Source organism: Lontra canadensis, unplaced genomic scaffold (assembly GCF_010015895.1).
Source record: "Lontra canadensis isolate GAN:19392208 unplaced genomic scaffold, GSC_riverotter_1.0 scaffold2, whole genome shotgun sequence".
Lineage (NCBI taxonomy): Eukaryota > Metazoa > Chordata > Mammalia > Carnivora > Mustelidae > Lontra > Lontra canadensis.
Genome location: NW_022630996.1, coordinates 44,880,146 through 44,906,257, shown reverse-complemented (window position 1 = coordinate 44,906,257; position 26,112 = coordinate 44,880,146). Strand labels below are relative to the sequence as shown.

The 26,112-nt window shown below is 38.1% G+C and overlaps 1 protein-coding gene across 1 annotated transcript in view; it reads right to left on the bottom strand.

The window, feature by feature from the left end:
- Positions 1 to 9,614: 9,614 nt before the first annotated feature.
- Positions 9,615 to 26,112, bottom strand: part of FAM126A (family with sequence similarity 126 member A) — a 126,851-nt gene continuing 110,353 nt past the window's right edge. Inside the window, exon 13 of the transcript XR_004384493.1 lies at positions 9,615 to 9,879. The gene's annotated coding sequence lies outside the window, so the exon portion shown is untranslated. The remainder of the gene's footprint in view (positions 9,880 to 26,112) is intronic.

Below are 26,112 nucleotides of genomic sequence, written 5' to 3'. Positions count from 1 at the left end.
CAGCTTGGATTGTGCAGCCATTGCTGAGTGGCTGGACTTCTTGAGTTCTTATTCAGTAAGGAATAAGTGTTCTCAAATTTAAACCTTTGTCAGTTGAGTTTTTTTAAATGAGCAGCCAGAAACATTTTGAGTTGATACACAGACCTTTAACTACGGGTTCATGACTGCCCATATACTGGGTATCTATATTTCACTACTTGCTAATATTTACGTTTGCTTTATCTCTTGGGTATCTCCAATATGAACTGAAAATAATTTGTTATAACATCATAGCACTTTACCCCTTCACCACATATCTCCTAAAAATAAGCACATTTTCCTTCATGAGCACAATACCATTATCCCTCCTAAAAATATTACCAATTCTGTGGTATCATCTGAGTGTTCATCCATATTTAGTTTCCACTATTTTCTTCTTGTAGTTGGAGAAAACTTCCATCTAATTGGTACAAGTGGGGGCACCTGGGTGGCTCAGTCAGTAAATCGGTTAAGCATTTTGGTTTCAGCTCAGGTCATGATCCCAGGGTCCTGAGATGGAGCTCCGAGTCAGGTTCTGTGCTCAGCACACAGTCTGCTTGAGAGTCTCCCCCTCTCCTTCTGCCTCTCCCCCAAATCGCTCATGTGCTCTCTCTCTATAAAATAAATAAATCTTAAAAAAAAAAAATGGCACAAATGGAAACTGGGATTTTGTTTTACTTTTTCTTCTTTAAATAAAAAAGACTTACCACTTCCTTCTCTTATAAAAATAAAGTTTCACTGTTTCGCCCATTATGGCTTCTGAGCCCAGGAGATATGAATAAAGTCTAGGAAGATGCAAAGAAAGCTCTGGAGACTATAACCAATCACCTAAAAGCCTCAGCCCAAAGTGTTGTAAGAATTCCCATTAGGGAACTTATTTGGGATTGAGCTCCTGGTGAACTAATCCTCTCCTCAATTAGCGAGGCAAAGGACTAGAATATTTAGTATGGAGTAAAGCATCCTCTCTGCGGGGCAAGCTTCTCTAGTTTGGGGACCTAACTTTAGGCCCCCTCTCCTAAATAATCCTACACATCCACTCCACAATTTACATGTAAATGTAAAAACTGGACAGGAGATGACTTTTTTTTTATCCACGGTGCTGGTAATTATAACACTAATTGTGTACTTGAAATATCAACATTCTTTATAAACATGATTAGGAAAAATTAAGATGCACCCACACTCTGGAAGAGAGAGATGGGAAAGCAAAGATAATTGTTTTGTGACATTTAAATTAGAGAAATCAATTGAGATTTTTGTAGAACACTCTTATATAAAAGGAAAAATATTGCTTGATTATCTTTGCTTATTTTCTTAACCTCCCATTTTAACTGAAACCACTATGGCTCAGAGGAACTATGCAATTTCAGATTGAGGACTGCTGCAGTATTCCCCATCCCCCACTACAACCCCCGGAGGCAATGTGCACCCTTTCTGCAGCTGAGCTTACTAAGAGAACATCTAACCAGAGACTTACCTAAATGACTCTTCTCTTTCTTCATTCATCTGGTGCTTGCAGTTTTAATCTGTTTCCCCTCTTCTCTAGAATTTTCAGTGTCATTTAATTCTTCCACCTTTACCGTGTGCTGCAAGAAAAAGATTTCAAATAATGAAAAATACACTTAAACGAGTATAGTATGGTCATAAACTGAAAGAAGTTAATGTGCTTTAACTTAATTCCAATTGGATTCTCTTAAACCACTAATATTTCATTTATTTCAATGGCAGAAAATTAATTGTGTAATCTGTTATTATCAAGGCTTTATTGCATATGAATAAAGTCATAACAATTGCTGTTGACAGAGGCTTATTATTAATGCTCAAAACCAATTCTCTGGGGGGAAACATTCAGCCAGCTATAATCAGAGACTCACAAATTTATCACACACAAAAAATGGTTAAAGCGATGTTTGACTATATTGTGCTGCTGTTCAACTCAGAAACAGTGGTTCAACTCAGAAACAATGGCGTAAATAATTCGTCCTCCTTGAACACGTGATTTTTCCAACTTAAATTTTTCAAAAGGGCAAATTTACAAAGCTTGGTGTAACTGATGCAAATCATAAAGAAAAGCTTTGATACATTTTCAGGAACACATATCCACAAGAGCAAATGCTGGCTTCTGCTAATGACTATTATATTTCCAAATAGACTTAAAAAAAAAAAAGGAATTTCTACAACTTCAACATCTTGCTTACTGAACAGAGACAGCAGGAAGGTTTGGATCTTTCTCTGGACTCGCAGAGGCCTTATAGAAAGGTGAATTACAAAGCAGGGCAGGGAAGAGCTTCTGTACTCCACACAGGCATTGCTACTGTGGACTGCTTTGTGCAGAAAGTGCTGGAGGTGCAAATGTTCCCTGTGGGCTGTTGAAAGAGAGGCCAGCAGTTTCGGCTACCTGTGACCTCCCAATACAATATGCTCTGCCCAGAGCCCTTCCAGGCCTATAGGTCACGGTACCAAGAGAAGCAGACACACCACCTCCCCTACCTCAGCTTGAATAAGGACCAGAGACGTTCAAAGCATCCCTGAGGACACATGCAGGAACCTGGGACAAGATGCATTAACATTCATTATAAAGAAGGACATTTTATTTTCCCTTTGAAATAGGTCATAAATCACTTAGAAGCAAACAAGAGCTGGCTCCCTGCAGAGCTGGCCCACCTCCCCGCTAGAGAGCACCCCTCAGGGCTGTGGCTCTCCAGACCTTTATCCCTCCAGGCTTTGAGGCATTGATGCCCATCTGTGGTGCCTCATTCCCTCAGCAAACTGCTGGCCCGGCACAGATGAATCCTGCTGATGGTTAAGGCCAAGTGCAAGTTTGGTCCTCCTGGATTGATTGAACCCTCTTTTCTTTCTTTCTTTCTTTTTTTTTTTTTTTAAGGTTTTTTTATTTTTATTTATTTCAGAGAGAGAGAGAGGGAGTGAGAGAGAGCATGAGACAGGAGAAGGTCAGAGGGAGATGCAGACTCCCCTGCGGAGCTGGGAGCCTGATGCGGGGCTCTATCCTGGGACTCCGGGATCACGACCTGAGCCAAAGGCAGTGGCTTAACCAACTGAGCCACCCAGGTGCCCTCACTGACCCTCTTTTCAACAGCAATGCCAACCTAACCAGAAGGGGTCTATTTTTTTTTTTTAATTTTATTTGACAAAGAGAGAGCACAAGCAAACCAAGTAGCAGAGAGAGGGAGAGGAAGAAGCAGGCTCCCTGCTGAACAAGGAGCCCAATGTGGTGCTCGATTCCAGGACCCTGGGATCATGACCTGAGCCGAAGGCAGAGGCTTAACTAACTGAGCAACTCAGGTGCCCCCAGGGTTCAATTTTTTAGTAAGAATTTCAGGAATCAGTCTTTCATTTGGGGTAGAGAAGGGTAGGATCAGGCAGGTTTCCAGTTCTTTGGTTCATAACATAATGCGTAACATTTAGTAGCAGCTGTGGCCCAACAAAATCCTTTTTTTTTTAAGATTATTTATTTATTTATTAATTTGACAGAGAGAGCAAGCAGGATTTGACAGCGAGAGCACGAGCGAGAGAGGGAACACAAGCAGGGGGAGTGGGAGAGGGAGAAGCAGGCTTCTCAATGAGCAGGGAGCCCAAGGTAGGGCTCCACCACAGGACCCTGGGATCATGACCTGAGCAGACGCTTAACCCACTGAGCCAGACAGGGGACTCCCCCCACTCCTCCCCGTGCGCTGACAAAATCTTTTCTTCTGTTTCTTCAGTTCCAAGAATTTAGAGTATCGGTTAGCCTTGAGGCTCTGATTCACTTCTGTGATGATCTAAAATATTTCTCTAAGATAAGCTCAACTTCTCCAGCCTGCCTCCATGTTTAGCCCATACATCTTGTTCCAGTTAATGACACTCAGTTGAGAAATCCGAGATAACAAAGCTTTTACTTGATAAACGTTCTACCGAAGAAAGCAAAAAACATATCATAAAACATTCAATCTGACACATTCCAGATACATTATTTAAATTTTGCTGCAAATGCTTCAGCCTGAAATAAATGGCTTTGCTTGTAGAAACATTATGGGACCACACATATGTCAAAACTCTCCACCCCTCCGAAAGTGCTTATCGTCCTGGAGAGCTCAGCAGAGCTGAGAGTCCTGCGGGCTGGGGGAGGTGGGGGACCACCTAGATAGACCCCATGAGGTCAGGGCTCGTGCCCACTGTGTTCGGCAACCCCATCCCAGGTGCGGGGCACAGAGAGGCCACCGAGAAACGAGCCCATTTGCTGTATTTACAAGTGTAATATAGTAGCATATACATATGTTGTATAAGCATCAGTGTACCCATATATATTTAAACAAAGATGCCTGTGACTTACCTCAAACTGTCTGTGATCAATTAGAAACGCTTCAGTCACCAGCAGAGAAAGAGGGGAATAATTCCCAAAGTTTGGACAGAAGTCAGGGGAGGGGAGAAAAATGGTTCCTGATTCAGCGGCAGATATAACTCGCTTCCTGAGAAGTACCTTTCTCCCCATAAATTACAAAAATCATCCCAAAATTTATCACTCGCTGGCTTTTCACACCGTTAAGGAACAAAACTGACATAAACACAGTCAATATTTTAAAAGAGAGACAAGGGGTTAGTCACTGACCCCCACAAAGCCAGCCCTTCTCTCTTTCCGGAGAAGTTTCTGGTTGCGGCCATTTTAAGTGAGAGGCGCTGGCTATTGCGAAATCGTTGGGAGGCTTGTACGTGCTAGCGGATGAGCTTTTACGCTCCACAGGAGATTATCTCCCCCCTCACCACACACTGCCCGACAGCATCACGCCCTTCATGTGGTAACCCAGCGGCAGCTGACACCTCAAACGGAAAGGCTCAAAGGAGCACGAGGTGGAAGCCATGGAGAACCAGATCACACTGAAAGTCTGTCCAACGTCAAGCGCATTCTAGTTCAGTCCAGTTAAATTTCCAACCTGGACGCCCTCCTTCGGCAGACACTGGCCCTCGGCGTTCCTCCCAGTGCGGGAGCCTCAGCACAGACTCAAGGCAAACAACCTGCGTTTCCGTCCAGCCTCCTCCACTCCCCAGCCAGGCTACTGCCTGGGCTCCCTCATTTCTTCGTCAAGCCTCAGTTTATCACCTCTAAAATGGGGATAATAATAGTACTTACCTCAGAGTGGTGATAAAGATTAAAAAAAAAAAAAAAAGATGATAACGCATGAAGGAGCACAGAAGAGTACCTGCGGTAGAGTTCGTGTTCAAAAGAGCATAACTATTGTCATTTATTATTAGCAGGATTTGCGTTATTCAGTTATCATCATCATCATCATCATTATATTCAAGGAGTTTGGTCTGACCTGAGGTAAAGGTGAGTAATGGCAATCATTAGGAGGGAGAAGGTAATGAGTAGTTTTGAGGAAAGTTAAATTAAATCCACACTCTCTCCTTCCCCACATCAGACCATCCTTTCTAAAATGTTTGGATTAATCTAGGTGTTCCACTGGGATTAGGGAAACAAACTGAGTCCCTCTGAGCATGATCCGTAGTGGTAGAAACAAAGCTATCAAGGTGACGTGGAGTACAACAAAAAAATGTAGTTTTACTCTTTGGAATTAATTTTTAAGTAATTCTTCCCGAAATAGTCTCTCCTCAGAAAAATTCAAACAATACATTTACGGAAAGAAAAACTTTCCTTTAACCACTATCCTCTGCTTCTAGGGCCCTCCCCAGAGGTAAGTACTGTTATCAGGGTGAAATGTACCCTTCAGACTTTTGTCCATAGAGAATGCACTATTCATTCTGGTTCCCACAAATGAACTCATAATCTGTGTACCATTTGGCAACTGCTTTTTTCATTCAATAATGTCTAGAGATGTTTCCATGTTAGCACATATAAATAGCTCTACCTTTTTCACTCTTCTCAGTGTGTATCTGTTCCTAATAACTGAATGGATTGCTTTAATAGGTCTGACGACAGCCCATCTCTTGCCCCCTTCTCTGTTCTTTGTGGGAGACATGACCCTAGCTTGAGAGTCTGGAGATTTGTTCTTTGGTTCTAGTACTTCTAACTGGAAGTGAGACCTTAACATAATTATTAAGGCAACCTGAATTTCAGGTGCCTTATCTATCAAATGAAAGAATTTAATTACATGGGTTCTAATTTCCAGTATAGCTACAATCATCAGGGTTTTGGGCACGGGGACAGAAAATCTATTTCTTCCAGTATCAGAATGAGAAAAGTTGTGGGAGTGGGCAAAAGCTGATGATTTCTGAAGAAGTTCTTCCTGCAAACAGGTATATGCTTTCCACAAAGTTAGGACCCTTCCTAAACTAGAGTCTGGTTTCCCTCATTCTTTTAATGCACACATGTTACTCAATGGTATGTGGGCTTTGTTTGACATCACGGGAGTCAAGATATTTTTGAGTAGTCATGCATACACAAATTATTCTGGTAGAATTTGGTTGAAAGTATTTTTATCTGGGTTGCTTATTGGAGATGGAATTAGGATGTGAGAGGCAGGTATGGGGAAGTGAGAACTAAAAGGGTGAGATTCGAGTACCCTAAAAAGGTTTGTTCATTTAGTCAAGAGGTAATGAACACCATGTCCAGTGGTGAGGAGATTAAAGCAAAGAACCAAGATTGTTAGCCTTTGTGCTTCCAAAATCTTAGCCAGTGCCTGTTCCTCACCTGAAAGGTGTGTGTATTATGGAGTAATTCTCTTGCTCTCCAGTTCATCACCAGGATACTCTCCTGCTAGATGGTTCAGATGAAACCTCAAGCATGTCTTTTTTTTTTTTTTTTAAGATTTTTATTTATTTATTTGACAGAGATTACAAGTAGGCAGAGAGGCAGGCAGAGAGAGAGGGGGAAGCAGGCTCCCTGCTGAGCAGAGAGCCCGATGCGGGGCTTGATCCCAGAACCCTGAGATCATGACCTGAGCCGAAGGCAATGGCTTAACCCACTGAGCCACCCAGGTGCCCAAAGCATGTCTTTTTGTTGGGGTTCCCTTCAACTCAACCATCAATGTTTAAATCAGTAGAGAAGAGAGGGATGGTTGACAATAACCATTTTATTACTATCAGGGTTTCTGGAATGCATAAAGCAAATATCATTATTAACACCAAAAATATTATATTTCACTGGAAAACAGAAAACTGGGACCTACAATGGCCTGGATGAGCAGTGATAACATTTGGAGTATGTGAGGAGGTTGAATATGAGGGCTGCAATGTTAGATGACTGGGAGAGAAAGACTCAGCAAACCATCACGTATCTTTTTCCCTTTATCTTCTGAACTGCAGCTGGTTGTAAAGACTTAGGGTGTCCTTAGTATAACCTGCCCGACAGCCCCTGGTGCTGAGCCATCAGGGAAGCTAAGTTCCACCCTTTTGTCCCCTACTCCTCCAGTATTCTGTTGGACCAGCTCACATCCCCAACTGTGTCCCCACTCCCTAAATGTAGTCCCAGAATTCCAAGACTAATGTCTCCAGAACTTGTTTCTTACTTTATTGCCAGGATCAGCCTCGTCAGTGGAGATAGAGAAACAAAGCACAGAACCTGTCAACCCCATCTTCTCTAGTTGACTAAAGAATTCATTTCTTAGCCTTCAGCCCGTAGACTCCCTGCATCAAACAGAGTTATTGTTAAATGAGCATTGGAATAAACCCTCATTTTTTTTTCACAGAAGGCTAAATAAACACAAAATCCATAAAAACTAAGCAAACCTTTCCTTCCCCCCAAACCCCCCCACCATCCCACAGCCTCCCCGCACTATTCACAAGTTTAGAGCCTGCAGAGATCAAGGCCAGTCTTAGGCAAAGCAGTAAGGTAGCCCCATAACTGGATAGTTTTTTGTAGCTCCTTTTCCCTTGCAGTGACTTCCCTCTGTGCTGTCCCACTGCCCCTGGAGGTAGAAGACCCCTCTCAGCCTCACAAGTCATCACAGTGCTTCTTCCCAGGGCCCTTGATCATGTCTGGACCACAAAGAAAAGGAAGGCACACACACAGACACCCACTTCTCCCAGCCCTGGGAATGGAGGCCTTTCCTACACCTCCCACAGGAGTGCCATTACAGAGGAGGGTCCCCAGAGGAAACAGTGTTTTCTAAAATTTTGTCCTTAATTGTATATTTCAAACACTAACAGGTACAAAAGAGTTGGGAGTATTTTAGGTGGTGAAGCACTGCAAATCTCCCCACATTGCCCTGCTAATAATGGAAATTCATTACTCTGTAAGTTTCCCTGATAAATCTTTTCATTCTCAAAACTTGAGGGCTAAAATCAGGAAATGAAACTGCTATCTGCCTGTAGTTCCCCAAGATAGAATGGACTGCAAGCTCTAAATGATCTTTTATGTAAACTGAAAGCAAATCATCAGCAAATTAAAATGGGATTATTATGGAGTGCCTGGGTGGCTCAGTCCATTAAAGGTCAGACTCCTGATTTCAGCTCAGGTCATGATCTCAGGGACATGAGATCGAGCCCCCTGTCAGGCTCCAAGCTCACCCGGACAGTCGGCTTGGGATACTTTCTATCCCTCTCCTGCTGCCCCTTCCCCCACTTGTGCTCCTGCTCTCTCTCTCAATAAAATATTTTTTTAAAATGTATTATATGGATACCTTAGCAAAAATACTCAGGACTTTAAAAAGCAATCATTAAAACTACTATGTCTGTGTTAGACTGATAGTCTCAAAAATACTCCATATGTACACTATGCACTCCTTTTCTGAGAAACCATTCCATTCATATTAACTTCATGTTAGAAAAAGCTCTCACTGGCTTAATCTTGATATTACCCTTCTAAGTGAAACTATTTGAATTACTGAAAACAAATTTCATTTTAGATCGTTAAAAATGCATGTTTATATTGTGTGTTGTGTATTTAATAATTTCTTTAGAATTACAATTCATTTCCCCTGTGACTAAATAGAGCATTCTAGGTATGATGGAAAGATGAATATGTGAAATTAACTAACAGGTCTGATGTTACTTCTTCCTCATTTTTATTCATTTGCAACCCTTTCCACAGTACCAGTCTGTTAAAATGTAGTTCTATCTGAGGCATTTATTTAGGTAATTTAGGTAAATTTAGGTAAAAAAAAATTAGGTAAAAAAAATTTAGGTAAATTGAGGCATTTAGGTAAATGCCTTCTTGCCAAGACATCTCCAGAGGTGTTGGGGAAATGACAGAAATGTGAGAACTCTGCAAACAGTCCCACAGGTGCTGAAGCTCACCAGGTCATCCCTTTGTAAACCCAGACCCCTGAATCCCACAGATGTGTGGGCCACCTCAGATCAAAGGCTTTCCTTACTTCTTTAACCCTCCCTATGAACTGCTCTGCATTTTTCTCTTAAACACTCTGTGACTTTCAGGCATTCTTATCACTTTTTTTTCCCCTCACAAACTTTGCTCCCACCCCCCCACCCTGCCCCACAGTGAGGCAAACCCCGGAAGCAGCATTTCCATATTGCAAGTCCTCATATTGTGAATGCTGAAATCCATTCATTGCTTCTGAGCCAGTCATTGTGACTTAATATTCTACCCTTTAGATCTCTTATGATCACTGCTCTTTCTCTAAACAGTAACATGCAGGAGACGGTGTAGGGCAAAGATAGTACCGAACACCAGCAAGGTAGAGAGGCTGTTTTTATTATTTTGATTTCCTTATGTTGTACGCTCTGTGATATCCAGCCAGATGAGCTCTGTGGTTAATATTATATTTGAAATGAAAAAGATTCCAAGTTCTTCAAAATTTGCATTCTCAGAGGCTGTCTTCTTGAATTTCTACATTTTAAAAGCAATCTTCTGACAACTAAGATCATATTTAAATCGGCTCTGCAAATTCCAGCAAGAAACTGAGTCCACATCACTTGAGGATCTATTCTGTCGACTTCCCTTGCTTCCCCCTAGCCAAAAAGATAAACCATTTAAAAATTTGTAAAATTAAAAAAAATTTTTTTAAGTATTCAACATAGAGCTACTTAGACTCCCTGGGATTCATGGTATAAAAGGAGAAAGGGACAAAAAGATACAATGCCAAGAACTGGAAGAGAAAAATTCATAAACTGAATATAACTCTAAAGCAATAGAACAAAGCAAAAATTAATGGGCAGACTGCAATTCTGGTTTGGTTATTCTTGAACTAAGCCTGAATTAATTTGTTCAAAATGACCCCTACAGAGCTGTTTTAAGGGCACACGGCTCCCAGTTGCATGCATTACTTTCATATAACAATTAAGCAGCAAGGCTAAAGCATACAACCATCTAACAAAATGCACAGCCAGAGAGAGAAATGGGCTTTAGTTTCAGTTTACCTGGAGACTCCTGACTTGGAAGTCTCTGAAAGTGTCTGCGCCTTAGTTTTGCCTTTTGTAAAATTTTCTTTGGTTATTGCATGGACTTAAAAAAAAAAAAAATTCCTCTGAACATTCCCTGGCAGAGAGGAGAAAGACCTTGTTCTTGTTTTGTTCCCATCTCCCATCCAAAGCTTCTCTGCCATCTGTAGTTTTTCCCTTCCCAAAGAAGAGTCTTCTCTGACATTCTGGGAGCTCACAGTATAAATCCGCCCCTAATAGCTCTATCTGGCAAGTGACTTGACTTCTCTAAGCCACGAGTATTCAACAAATACTGAGTTACATATATATATATACTATATACTAATAAGTACTAACATACTAATATGCCAACTAATTTTCTAAAGGGTGAGCAAGACAAAGCCCCCACTTACTAAGCTCCCATTCTTATGAAAGAAGAAACAATGGGTGGCTGGATAAAGCAGCAGTTAATATAATGTCAAGTGGCACCAAGAGCCGTGAAGAAGATTAAAGCAAGACAATGGGAGGAGTGTGAAGAAGGGACGCCATCAGGAAAGGGCTCTGTTGGGTATGAGGTTGGGTTAGAGTCTAAATGCAGGAAGGGAGGGCATCAAGTCTTGGGGAGAGAACAGCAACTGCGGACAGGAACAAAGCTTTGTAGAAGGAGCTTGTGTGGCTGGAGTGCGGTCCGTGTGAGGGAGAGCAAGAGGTGAGGATGGGGAGGGGTGCGGGGCAGGCATATGTGCCCATGGACCACTGTGGGACCTTAGATTTTATTGTCTCAGGAAGTAGTGAGAGAGTTTTATCAGAGGAGTGACGTGATCTGATTTCATGTTATAAAAATGGCTCAGATTGATTTTGTGGAGAATGAACTACATGGGAGTAACCATGGAAGCAGAAAAGAGGAGAAAGGAGGTCATAGTAATGGCTACGGCAAGAGATGATGGTAGTCCACTAATCTATAACACGAGGATAATGGCAGCAACAACTGCGTGGCACCTCTGGGAGAATGAAATCAGAAAATACATCTAAGTGGCTCACCACAGCACCAGTACATAGCAATAACTCAATGCCAGCATTATTGTTGTCATCATCAGGATTATTTGGGGGCAATTCCTCAACTCCAACTGTCAGTTCCTTTTCTAATCTTTGGCACTCCCTTTGCTTGAGGGATTTCAAATACTCTTTATCCCCTCTAATCGTGTCCTCCTGTGTCCTAGAGCAGCCTTGCATACAGGAGGGTATATGTGTTTGGTCAAAGATGTTCAAAATGCTTTGTCAAGGCTATTTTTATTCATTGTGGTTGCCAGTCCTGCCATTTATAACAGCAGAGAAGCAGCCTGGTGGAGTGTTATGGAACAGTATTGCTTCCCAGGGGACATCTGGTAATGTGGGGGTCATTTCTGGATGTCACAATGAGAGGGAGACAGTCTTGGCACTGAGTGGGTGAGGTCCAGCAAAGCTAAATAAGAAAGCTCTACACAATAAATGATTTCCTACCCAAACTGCCCATGCTATTGCTTTGGGAAACACGTAGGTGGCAGGAGAGTCTCCATGCAAATTGTAGCAGCCCAACTCCAAGGAAGTTTGCCACTGGGAGGGGTGGCCTGAGGAAGCTGGTGTAGAGGATAGAGCATTGGGCTGAGGAGAAGATCTCAGTCTCAGCTAGAACAATGTAAGTCATGTGGATTTAAATTTTCCATTTATTGTTAAGACTCAGCTTCCATATCCATAAAGCGGAAGAATTTTCCTTGACTACTTCCTTGGAAGGTGAAGGAAATTCAGTAAGATAAGGCCTGTGTATGCATTTATTAAATCTTAAACCATCCTGAGGCTGAACAACCTGTCTCTCTGCATGCACAAATTGCTAATGAGATAGAAAATACAGTCTCTGCCCTAGAGAATTTATAATTCAATCATCATTAATAAAGAGCTGCAAGATCCCATTAGAGAGGAAAGTAGGAAATGTGTTTTCAAAACCACAGGCCTGATTTTCACAAGTCAAGCATTTTATATTTAATTAAACTTTGCAAATGCCAATTCCTTTCCCCCCAGTTAAGCTGATTTTCTCGGGTATATCCATATTGTACCAAAACATATGAAATAAAAGATACTAAAAAGGCTATGTGACCTTTTTGAAACAAACTCACAGGTAACATTATTTATGACACCTACCTTCCTTTAAAAATAGGAAAGGAAACAACCCACTGGTACAAATTAAGTTTTTTTTTTCTATTTTGCTTTAATTGTGATTATCTCCTTTATGGCAAAATAATCTCATTGGAAGAAATTCTGATTCTCTAGGATAAATTTGAACTGATCTTTTATCAAATTTTATTTTTACAGTCAGAAAGCAGCTACTTCTATGCCTTCATTCATTATTCACTCACTCATTAATAGATTATAATTATTATCTACCAAAGGCCAATTTTTTTTGTACAAACTTTGTCCTAAAGGGCACTCCTAACCCAAATAAACAACAAAATGGGAATGGGAGGTATAGTAGCAACAAATACTAACAGCTAGAGACTGTTATACTTTGAAGGGGGTAGCTTTCCTTAGTAAAATAAATTACTAATAACAAAAAATAACAAAAAAAGAATTGTGTTAAAAAGTACTGAGATTTAAAATTTGGCAAACTAGGTATATTATATAAGATTAATCACTGTGTCAGACACTGACTGTTGTTTATCCTATATTCACTCCCCTTTTCTCTGTTAACAAATGCCAATTCATTCAGGTAGCAGGCAGAGACCCCTCTATTTCAATGTAGTTGGATTTCTGCACCATTTCCAGAATATGAATCTTATTTTGTCTAACCCAGTCACTATCTTGCTATAAAGGTAAATATAAGAACCGGTTTTAGATAAGAACCAGTTTTAGTCAATGAGATATAAATGAACATCTGTTGTGTGGGCTTCCAGGATAGCTTTTGATCCACTGTATTTAAAAAAAAAATTCTGATTAGGGATGTATATTGTAATGCCAAGAGCAATGACTAAAAATAGCAATAACATAAAGGGGTACAGCCTAAATACCAGCAGATAAATTTAAATGAAATACTAAGAAAACTTTTTAAAAACCAAAAGTGTGAGAATAGAAGAACAAGAAACAGAGGCTACAAAAGATGAGATATTGAAATTTAACTAAATCTAACCATATCAATAATTATATTAGGTTTATGTTCTAAACATATCATGTAAAAGGCAAAGATTGTCAGAGTGAATAAGAAAGCAAGACTCAATTATATGCTCCCTACAAAAGGCATACTTTAAACAAAAAGACACAAATATGTTTGAAAGAAAACAGAAATTTTTTAAAAAATGTGAAGTCTTAAATAATGTTTAAGCAACTCAGACTAAGTCAGAAAAAAACGGAAACAAACAAAAACAAGAAACTGATAGAAAACAAACAGAATGGCAGACTTAAGTCCCAACATATCAATGATTACATTAAATATAAATGGTGTAAACATGCCAGTTAGAAAATAAAGATTGGCAGAGTGAATAAAAGAACATGATCTATCTATATACTATCTACAGTAGTTGCAGAGCACTGGATAAAGGCCAGAAATGCCATTAAAAATCCTACAATGCACAGGATAACTCTTACCTCTTCCACAAAGAATTACTGGGGCCAAAATTTTAATAGTGCTGAGATTAAAAAGCTCTGAACTACAGTAATCAAGACTGTTTGCTACTAGCAAAGACCTAGCATACAGACCAATGGAACAGAATACAGTCTAGAAATAGAACCATACATATATGGTTAGCTGATTTTTTTAAAGTGTTAAAGTAATTCAATGAGATAAGGAAAATCTTTTCAACAAATGGTATTGGAACAATTATATATCTATATGGAGAAAAATAAACATCAACTCTCTTCAAATTACACACAAATTTAAGTCAAACTGTATCACAGAAAATAAATATAAAACTTAAATCTATAGTACTCCTAGATGAAAACAAAGGAGAAAATTTTTTACCTCAGGATAAACAGTGTTTCTCAGATAGAAATACTAAAATATGGATCATAAAGGGAAAAAAAATTGTACTTCAACAACCAAAGAAGATACATCAGTGGCCGTTAAGCACATAAAAAGATGCTCAATATTGTTAGTCATTAGGGAACTGCAAATCAAAACCATAGAAAGATACCACTTCACATAAACTGGGATGGTTAGAATTAAAACAAAAACAAAAACAAACACACACACAAAAAAAGCAATAACGAGTGTTGGTAGAAAGGTGAAATAATTGCAACTCCCATAAACCACTGGAAAGTGTATAAAATGGTGCCCCCACCATAGAAAACAGTTTGGTTATTTCTCAAAAGGTTAATCATAGAGTTACCATACAACCCAGCAATGCCACTCAGCTAAGATCTAAATGTTTATATACCTCCCCTGCCCCCCCCATTCATATGCCAAAATCTTAATGCCTGATACGATAGTATTAGGAGGTGGGGCCTTTGAAAGGTGGCTAGGTCATAAAGGTGAAGCCCTTGTGAATAATAGTAGTGTTCTTGTGAAAGGGATGCCACAGAGCTTCCAAGACCCTTGATTGTGTGATGACACAATAAGAAGTCTGCAACCCTGAAGAAGTCCTTCACCTAACCATGCTGGCATCCCGATCTCAGACTTCCAGCCACCAGGACTGTGAGAAATAATTTTCTATTGTTTATCAACTACCCAGCCAGTGGTATTCTGTTATAGCAGCCCAAACCAAGACATACTCCTATGTATATCCGCAAGAGAAATGAAAACATATATTCACATAAATACTTGGATACAAATATTCATATCAGCTTTATTTGTAATACACAAAAACTGGAAACAACCAAAATGTCTATCTATAAAGAGATAATAAACAAATTGTGATATACCCATACACTCAGCTACTATTTAGCTATCTTTTTTTTTTTATAAGATTTTATTTATTTATTTGACAGAGAAAGATAGTGAGAGAGGTAATACAAGCAGGGAGAGTAGGAGTGGGAGGAGCAGGCTTCCCGCTAAGCAGAGAGCCCAATGCAGGGTCCCATCCCAGGATCCTGGCATCATGACCTGAGCCAATGGCAGAGGCTTAACGACTGAGCCATCCAGGTGCCCCACTATTTAGCTATCTTAACTACAAAAAGGATAAACTATTGACTCTCCACCATAACATGGATGAATTCAAAACAATTATGCTGAATGAAAGATGCCAGAAAAAGTATGTACTTTATGATTCCATTTATATAATTCTAGAAAATGGAAATTAATCTTTAGTGACAGAAAGCAGACTAGTGACTGACTCCTGATGGAATTGGAGAGAGAGAGATATATATATCTATATTTTTTCAGATTCTCTTTTTTATTTTTAAGTAAGTTCTACACCCAACATGGGGGTCAAACTCACAACCCCAAGATCATGAGTCCCATGCTCTATCCACTGAGCCAGCTAAGAATTCCAGGAGGAATATGTTTTGAAGAGGTACAAGAGGGATGCCTGGGTGGCTCAGTTGGTTCAGCTGCTGCCTTCAGCTCAGGTCCTGATCCTAAGGAGATTTCTCCCCTCTCCCTCTGCTTACTGCTCCCTCTGTTTGTGTTCTCTCTGTGTGTCAAATAAATAAATAAAATCTTCAAAAAAATTAAAGAGGTACAAGAAAATTGCTTACGTTTCCTTTAAGGGAAAAAAAGAGGTGTAATAACAATATTTAAGCTTCTGTAATAATGGAATAATGTGAATGCAAAGGAATTGATTAAAATAAGAAATGTGATTTGGCTAAACTTCTTTTTTTAAAAAGATAAAATATTTCACACCCTTATGTTTATGGCAGCATTATTTATAATAGCCAACATGAAACAACCCAAGCGTCTATCACTAGATGAATGGATCAGGGCAGCTGGGTGGCACAGTAGGTTTATCACCCTATTCCTGGTTCCAGCTCAGGTCATGATCTCAGGGTTGTAAGACAGAGCACCCCTATCGGGCTCTGTGCTCAGCATGGAGTCTTCTTATGATTCTGTCTCCCTCTCCCTCTATCCCCTTCCCCTTTGCTCTCCCTCCCTTAAAAAAAGAAAAAAAGATGAATGGATAAAGATGTTATATATGTATATATACAATGGGATATTACTTAGCTATAGAAAGACTAAGATCTTGCCATTTGGAATAACATGGATGGACCTAGAGGGTATTACATTAAGTGAAATAAGTCAGAGAAGGATAAATACCATATGATTTTACTTATATGCAGAACCTAAAAAAACAAAACAAAGCAAAACAAATGGCAGAAACAGACCTTTAAATACAGAAAACAAACTGATGGTTGCCAGAGGGAAGAGGGGTGGGAGGATGGGCAATATAGGTCAAGGGGACTGGGAGATACAGCCTTCCAGTAATAGAATGAGTAAGTCACATGGATAAAAGCACAATATAGTCAATGGTATTGTAATAACATTGTATGGTGACAGATGGTAGCTACATTTGTGGTGGTGAGCAGAGCATAATGTATAAAATTGTCAAATTTACTATCTTGTATTTCTGTAACTAATGTAACATTTTGTGTCAGCTATACTTCAATTAAAAAAGATAAATATCTGGATTAAAAAGAAATCCAATAAATCTGATGCTTTTAAATGGCATCTTAAAAACAAAAATACATAGACGAACTAAAAATTAGGATGATCTAAATTGAGGATGAAGAAAATTGAATTTTTTTGATACAGGAAAAGTAGGGATTATACCCGTGATAGTGAATAGAACAGATTTCTTACCAAAAGCATTATGAAGTAAACAAGCTCCCTATATAATTGTATAAGGTTAAAAAAGAGAGGGGGTGGAAAAGAGAAGCAAACCAAGAAACAGAGTCTTAACTACAAAGAACAAACTGAGGGTTGCTGGAGGGGAGGTGGCAGGGGATGGGTTAAATGGGTGATAGGCATTAAGGAGGGCACTTGTGATGAACACTGGGTGTCAAATGTAAGTGAGAATCACCAAATTCTACACCTGAAACATTATTACACTGTATGTTAACTAATTGGAATATAAACAAAAACTTGAAAAAATAAAAAATAAAATAAAAAGAGAAAACCTAACAATATTGATATTATATAACCCAAAGGATACAGCAACAAAAGACATAAACTAGGAAAGGCCTGAAGTACAAAAAGAAATGGAAATAAAAATATACTTTAAAAACCTCAATACTCCATTATCGGAAAGAATATGACAAAACATACACATAAATGTTTCCTTAAAAATTAAAAGTTGAATAAAATAATACATTAGGTAGTAATGACTTAGCTCATAAAAAACTTAAAGATAAGGCAAGAATATATATTCAAATTATTGTGGGTTTTTCACAAAAAGTAGCCATATTGGGGAACAATGACATAACTAGGAAATGCACAACAGCAGAAATTCAGCAAACCACATACTCAGAGCACAACAAAATGATAAACAACAACAGGAGAATTTAAAAGTGTCCAAATAGAAGGGGTACCTGGGTTGCTCAGTCAGTAGAGCATGTGACTCTTAATCTCAGGGTTGTGAGTTTAAGGCCCACATTGAGTGTAGAGATTACTTAAAAAATAAAATCTTTTTATTTTAAGTGTCCAAATAGAATTATATTTCTATATATTTTCCTACTGCATAGTTAAATTATAAAATAACACAATACACAAATGCATTATGTCAAAATTTATGGGATATTGTAGAAATAGAACATTACGGAAGACTGTATTGTTTTAGAGGTTTCCAGTACTAAGAAATAAAAAAAGGGAAACATCAGCTGGTTTTCTACATTAGTTTGAGAAAGAAAACAAACTAAATAACAAGCCAAGAGAAAAGGGAAATAGTAAAACTGAGAATAAACATATTCTGAGGAGAAGGAAAACTAAAATTAATAGCACCAATAGTTGATTCTGCCAAAAAAAATTGATATAAAACAATTAACTCAAATAATAAAAGAAAAAGAAAACACCAGTCAGTAAAATTAACTGCTGCCTTAGTAAATATTTGTTATAAGAACAAATTAATTAAAAACAAAAATTTAATTAATTAAATTAATTAAGAACAAATTAATGAAGAAGAGACAACAAATACAAGAGAGTTAAAACAGGAGAAATATGACTTACATGTGCAATATATATAATGTGAACATAAGTATTAATAATCATCGATTCTAGGAATCAACATTTCTAATATTTGAAATTTTTATTGTAAAATCTTAGAAGAAAAATTAGGAGAACATTATTTTCTTATACTCTAACTAAAGTTTTTTATTACTACCTATAATGCCAGGATATTGTAAATACAATATTAACGCTGATAAAACAAAAACAAGAAAATAAACATAGTAAGACCAATAACATAGAGGATGTAAAAATTCCAAATCCTAAAGAAAACTCAGTAACTGAAAATGAAAAATAATTTGTCTTTGGGACCTCATAGTGCTTATTTCTGGAATGCAAAGTGAAATAGAGCAGGCTTTATCATGCTTTCAAGAGGAAAATGGTATAAGTCATATTTTAAAAGAAAAGACTTTATTAAAATCATCTTGTTTAATTTCTTCTCATAAGAATTTAATAATATCATTAAAGGAAATTTCCCAAAAAGGAAAAAATTACCATAATCTCCTAAATAAATCTTTATTTCATATCATTATTTCTAATCTTTCCCCAAATGCAGATATATTTTTACATGGTATTATGTATTCTGGGTTTTCACATAGGATATCGAATATGTTTCATTTCTACACATTATTTAATAAAAATGAAATATATTAGTTATGGAAGTCTTCTTTAATCTGATTAATAATTTCACCATCTCATAGAAGGGATTTGTTTACAGGAAAATACAAAACTCTAATAGAGGGGAGGAAAGATAAATTTATGAAGACATATGACTTGTTCCTGTCTAAGAAAGCTAAGTAAAATATTAACAGACTTACTAAATTAGATTAAATTACATACCAGTTGTACTTTCCAGCCCACTTTCTTAATAAATTAACAATGACATTTATCTGGAAAGAATAGTGAACAAGACTATCATTTGGCACCATTATAATTTGATGATGATGATTAATAATCATAGTAGTAGTAATAGCAATATTATCTTCATAATCTTATTGCTAGCATCCTTTTATTCCAGAATGACATTGATACTGACTCAGATCAATTAAAGTTTCCATCTCCACTGACTCCTTAGTAAAGAAGAGAAAATTCACATACCACTCTAAACAAAGAGGCAGTGTAGGCAGAAACAATTCAAGAAGACAGAGAAGAGATTTTTTTTAATACATCAAAATTTGAAAAGAATTCCAAATAGGCTAGTATTAAACATTGAATATTATTTTTATTTTTTGAATTTAAATTCAGTTAATTAACATATGATGTGTTATTAGTTTCAGAGGTAGAGTTCAGTGATTCATTACTTTTATGTATTACTCAGTGCTCATTCTTTTTATATTAAAGGGAAAAAATTGGTGTATTTATCTCAGCTAGTGAAGACCAATGCATGACAAAATGGAGGCCATTTTCAGATATATATAAAATATAAAGCTTTTATAAAATTATACAATATTAAAGGAAAGTCAAAGAGATAAATGCATAATAAGCTATTGATAAAAGTTTACTATCCAGGGTTGCCTGTGTGGCTCAGTTGGTTAAGTGACTGCCTTCTGCTCAGGTCATGATCCCAGAGTCATGGGATTGAACCCAGCATTGGGCTTCTTGCTCAGCAGGGCGTCTGCTTCTCCCTCTCCTTCTACTATTACCCCTGCTGTGCTCTCTCACTCACTTTCTGTCAAATAAATAAATAAAATCTAAAAAAAAATTTACTATCCAAGTTATTGAGCAATAATTTCAAATGTCGAAAATTAGTGTCTTTTTCTACCTGATTTATGGTCAACAGGAACAAATCATTTACACATAGAAACTGGCAGACATCAACTTACCAAAATGAAAAATGCACCATCTTTCTGTGTTTCTTTAATAAGGAAATGATATTCTAGGGCACAATTACACACATCTGTTAAAATTTAAAAGTAAGTTAGGGGCACCTGGGTGGCACAGTTGGTTAGGTGTCCGACTCTTGGTTTTGGCTCAGGTCTGAGATCTCAGGGTGGTGCAGTTAAGCCCCAGGTTGGGCTCCACACTCAGAGTCTGCTTGAGTTTCTCTCTCCTCTTCCTCTGCCCCTCCCCCCTGCACACAGTGTGTGTGCATGCTCTCTCTCTCTCTCTCTCTGAAATAAATAAATAACTCTTTTTTAAAAGATTAGAAATGAATTAAAGCTTAAGATTGGAAGCACTGGTTGATAGAAGTGGGGTTGGAGGGCAGGGGGAGGAACGCATAGTTGCTAATGTCTAGATGTAATGCATAATTTGGAGCAATGCAATTTTTTTTCATCATTCAGAAAATCTACCTAGCAATAAACCATAAAAGAACTAATGTCTTTAAGTTGGTAATTCCATTTAGGGAATTATACAGGTAATAATTTGAACCAGTGTGTTCAAAGTATTGATATAACCCTGGACAAGTCATTTAACTCTTGGCTTTGTTTAACTATATGTGATGTGTTGCTCCAAAAGGAAATGGTTCTCACATTAATTTGCAAGTCAATCACCTGGCCAAATCTGGTCCAAGCTCCCAACAAAGAACAAGGGTATCTAGGAGAGGTGAGGAAACTTCCCTTATCTCCTTACTCAGTTTAGGTAAGACATGCCTGGGCTTGTTAAAACAAACTTTTATTATGAAACAAAAGTAAAAAATAACAACAACAAAAAAGTATCCCCACTTGGTGACATCTAGGCAGAAACCAGCTAAGGCTGGCTCATTAGTCTGTCCAGGTGGCCTCAATACAAAAACCCTTAGCCCTTCCATCTGAATTCTTGAATCTAGGGATCTGTTAGGAGAGTTAACTATTTAAAAGATGTTAATTGAGGGCTTTCTAGGTGTCAGATACTTCATTGAAACAAATGCTTTCCTGGGACTTATCTAAACAAATCATCATGAGGAAGTAATTGTGTGTGCAAAACATTTTTGAAGGACACACTGTCCGATCCAGAAGGACATGCTTATGAAAATGTAGATTCTTCAGCTCCACTCCCAACCCCTCTCATCTGCTGAAACTTCTGGGCTGGGAAATCTGCCCAGAAGATTTTTATGCAGGCAGTTTGAGTGCTACCTTTAAAATAAACATTACACTTCATTGATCTTTAAGATATTTCTTGCCCCCAATTTTGAGTCTAAAATTTTGCTTTTAATAATTTAAAACTTGGAAATAGCTTAAGATGAAAAATGGGGAAATGAGTAAGACATATTATTACTGTCTAGTGTAGTAGCACAAAGGTCCATTTGACAGATTTCTTTTGGAGGATTTGGTTAGAGTTTATTAGATAACAAAACTTCAATGCCCATTGCTGTAACTTTTTGCTGTAAATTCCCTTTATGCTCATTTTAAGTAGCTTTCCTTGGTTAGATATTCTGGTATGGCACTGTGGTAAAACATAACCCAATGCTCCAGCACACAGACATAACTTAGCTTTTCTTTTACTTATGATTTTGGTTTTGTTATATCTCTATTGTGGTCTTCCTGGCACTATGTTAAAGGAAGTAATGACAAAAAGCGCATTCCTTAAATATGCTAGTTAAGTCCATGCATGTCTTTGATCTATGTCTTGTGTTAATGGCATTTACCCCCTCTCCATTTGTCACTGCATCAGTAATTCTCTAACCTGCCACTAGCCATCTTTCCACCCTCTACTACACCTTGCATTCCCACCAGCATGGAATCTTCATGCCTACAGTAGTAAAGAATTGAGTTACCCAAAGAGAGGTCTGGTCTTTGCCCTGAGCTCCTGGGAGCTGATCTCTAAGCCCTTGAAATGCCCTGCCTAATAAGAGTGTCTTTGTTTACCCGTGGGCCTTGGAGCATCCTGGATAGTCCAACAATGTGATTAATACCAGAGGCTTCAGGCTCCTCACTTCCAGAGGGACTGTGTCCATGCCAAAGTCAGTGCCCTCCAAAGACTGATACCACACAGTGAGAGAGAACAGACTTTACTAAAATAATCTAGAGGAATCTCATATACACATACACACACACCACCACCAACTCCACCACCACCAATAAATAACAACAAAAGTAAGCCCTGGAGGGTGGGGAGGGAAATCAGAATCCATGGCCACAAAATACTACCTAAAATGTCCAGTTTTCAAATAAAATATTGAGACATGCAAAGGTACAGGAAAGTATGGGCCACACACGGAAACAAAAGAAACTGCCTGTGAGAGAGACCAGATGTCAGATTAACAGACAAAAATTTCCAAAGTATCCCTTATAAATATATTCAGAGAATTCAAGGTAATGATGCATAAAGAAGTAAAGGAATTTATGATGACAATATTCCATCAAATATGGAATATCAATGAGGGAAAACGATAAAAAAAGAACCAAATGGAAATTCTGGAATTGAAAAGTAGAATAACTGAAGTGAAGTCATTAGAGAAACTCAATGATAGATTTGAATTGGCAAAAAAAAGTATCAGTACACTTGAAGATAGATTGATAGAGACTGTATAAGCAGAAGAACAGAAAAATAGAATGGAAAACACTAAGGGTCTCAAAAAAGATGAGACAACTTTAAGTACACTTCCAAGTAATGAGAGCACCAGAAAGAGAAAAAAAAAGTGAAAGCAGAAAAAAAATTTAAAGAAATAATGGTTAAATATGTACCGAATATGTTGAAAAAACATTAACCTACATATCCAAGAAACTCAATAAACTCAAAGTAGGATAAGTGCAGAAGTACAATCTGACATATACAATTCTTGTCTCCTTTGTCCAAAGTTGATTGACCATATAGACAAGGGTTTATTTCTAGGCTTTCTATTCTGTTCCATTGATCTATATGCCTATTTTTGTGCCACTACCCTACTGTTTTGATTACTACAGCTTTGTAATAAAACTTGAAGCCTGGAATTGTGATGCCTCCAGCTTTGCTTTTCTTTTTTAAGGTCATTTTGTCTATTTAGGCTATTTTGTTGTTCCTTATATGTTTTTGGAATATTTGTTCTAGATCTGTGAAAAATGCTGTTGGTATTATGATAGGAATTGCATTAAATCTGTAGAATGATTGGGGTAGTGTGGACATTTTAACAACATTTGTTCTTCTGATCTATGAGCATAGAATATCTTTCCATTTCTTTGTGTGTTCAATTTCTTTCATCAGTGTTTTATAGTTTCAGGGTATGGGTAGGTCTTTCACCTCTTCGGTTAAGTTTATTCCTAGGTACTTTATTATTTTTGGTGCAATTGTGAATGGGATTATTTTCTTAATTTCTTTTCTGCTATTTCATTATTAGTGTGTAGAAATGCAACATATTTCTTTTTTTTTTAATTTTATTTTTTATAAACATATATTTTTTCCCCAGGGGTACAGGTCTGTGAATCGCCAGGTTTACACACTTCACAGCACTCACCATAGCACATACCCTCCCCAATGTCCATAACCCCACCCCCCCAACCCCCCTCCCCCCAGCAACCCTCAGTTTGTTTTGTGAGATTGACAGTCACTTATGGTTTATCTCCCTCCCAATCCCATCTTGCTTCATTTACTCTTCTCCTACCCCCTTAACCCCCCATGTTGCATCTCCTCTCCCTCATATCAGGGAGATAATATGATAGTTGTCTTTCTCTTTAAGTTGATGGTTGCTAAATTTGAAACCCATTGTTTACTCCTTTCCTCCCCATGTTTTAGGTATAGTATGTCGTGCTTTACATTTTTTTATTTCGTGAGTCCCCTGACTGATTTTTATAGATATACTTATTCTTACTGATTTTGTGCTTTCTACTTTTCTTACTTTTATTTATGGTCTTTCCTTTCCAGTCAAAGAGTCCCCTTTAACACTTTTTTTGTAGGGCTGGTTTAGTGGTCATGAACTCCTTTAGATTTTGTTTATCTGGGAAACTCTCTCTATTCTGAATGATAGCTTTGCTGGATAGAGAATTCTTAGATGCAGACTTTTTTCTTTCAGCACTTGGAATATATCATTTCACTCCCTTTGGGCCTGCAAAGTTTCTGCTGAAAAATCCACTGATAGACTTATGGGGTTTCCCTTGTACATAACTGACTTTTCTCTTGCTGCTTTTAAAATTCTCTCTTCAGGGACACCTGGGTGGCTCAGTTGGTTAAGCCGCTGCCTTCAGCTCAGGTCATGATCCCAGAGTCCTGGAATTGAGTCCCACATCAGGATCCTTGCTCAGCAGGGAGGCTGCTTCTTTCTCTGCCTCTGCCTGCCACTCTGCTTGTTTATGCATGTTCTCTCTCTCTCTCTGACAAATAAATAAAATCTCTTTAAAAAAATTCTCTCTTCATCCTTACTTTAGGCCATTTAAATTACTATGTGTCTTAGTGTGGATCTCCTTGAGATCCTTGTTGGGGGATCTCTGTGCCCCCTGCATCTGAATTTCTGTTTCCTTCCCCAGACTAGGGAAGTTTTCAGTTATTATTTCTTCGTATAAATTGTCTGCCCCCTTTTGTCTCTCTTCTTCCTCTCGGATTACAGTTGATGGAGTCACTGAGTTCCCTAATTCTATTCTCATTTTGCATAATTTTTTTCTCTCCCCTGCTCAACTTGATTACTTTCCATTACTCTGTCCTTCAGATCACTGATTCATTCTTCTGCTTCCTCAAGTCTACTATTCATTCCATCTAGCTACCAGATCTCTATCCCTCCTACCCTTTTTAAAAAAATTTAATTTTCTTCAGTGTTCCAAAATTCATTGTTTATGCACCACACCCAGTGCTCCATGCAATACGTGCCCTCCTTAATACCCACCACACCAAGCTCACCCAAACCTCCTACACCCTCTCCAAAACCCTCAGTTTGTTTCTCAGAGTCCACAGTTTCTCATGGTTTATCCCCCGCTCCAATTTCCCCATCTCACTTCTCCTCTCCATCTCCCAATATTCTCCATGTTATTCCTTATGCTCCACAAGTAAGTGAAACCATATGATACTTGACTCTCTCTGCTTGACTTATTTCACTCAGCATAATCTCTTCCAGTCCTATCCATGATGATATAAATTTAGGTATTCATCCTTTCTGATGGAGGCATAATACTCCATGGTACATATGGACCATATCTTCTTTATCCATTCATCCGTTGAAGGGCATCTTGGAAATTATTATCAACAGTTATACGCCAATAAGTTAAGCAACCTAGATGAAATGGATGCATTCCTGGAAACCTATAAACTTCCAAAACTGAATCAGGAAGAAATTGACAACCTGAATAGACCAATATCTAGTATCAAGATTGAGGCAGTGATCAAAAACCTCCCAAAAAACAAGAGCCCAGGATCTGATGGATTCTCTAGAGAATTCTACCAAATATCCAAAGAAGAAATAATACTTACTCTTCTGAAGCTGTTTCAAAAAATAGAAACAGAAGGAAAACTTCCAGACTCTTTTTATGAAGCCAGTATTACCCTGATCCCCTAACCAGGCAAAGACCCTACCAAAAACAAGCATTTCAGGCCAATATCCCTGATGAATATGGATGCCAAGATTCTCAACAAGATCCTAGCTAATAGGATCTAACAGTACACTAAAAAAATTATCCACCATGACCAGGCGGGATTTATCCCTAGGATGCAAGAGGGTTCAACATTAACAAATCAATCAATGTGATAGAACAAATCAATAAGAGAAGAGAGAAGAACCACATGGTCCTCTCAACCAATGCAGAAAAAGCATCTGACAAGATAGAGCAACTATTCCTGATTAAAACGATTCAAAGTATAGGGATAGAGGAAACATTCCTCGACTTCATAAA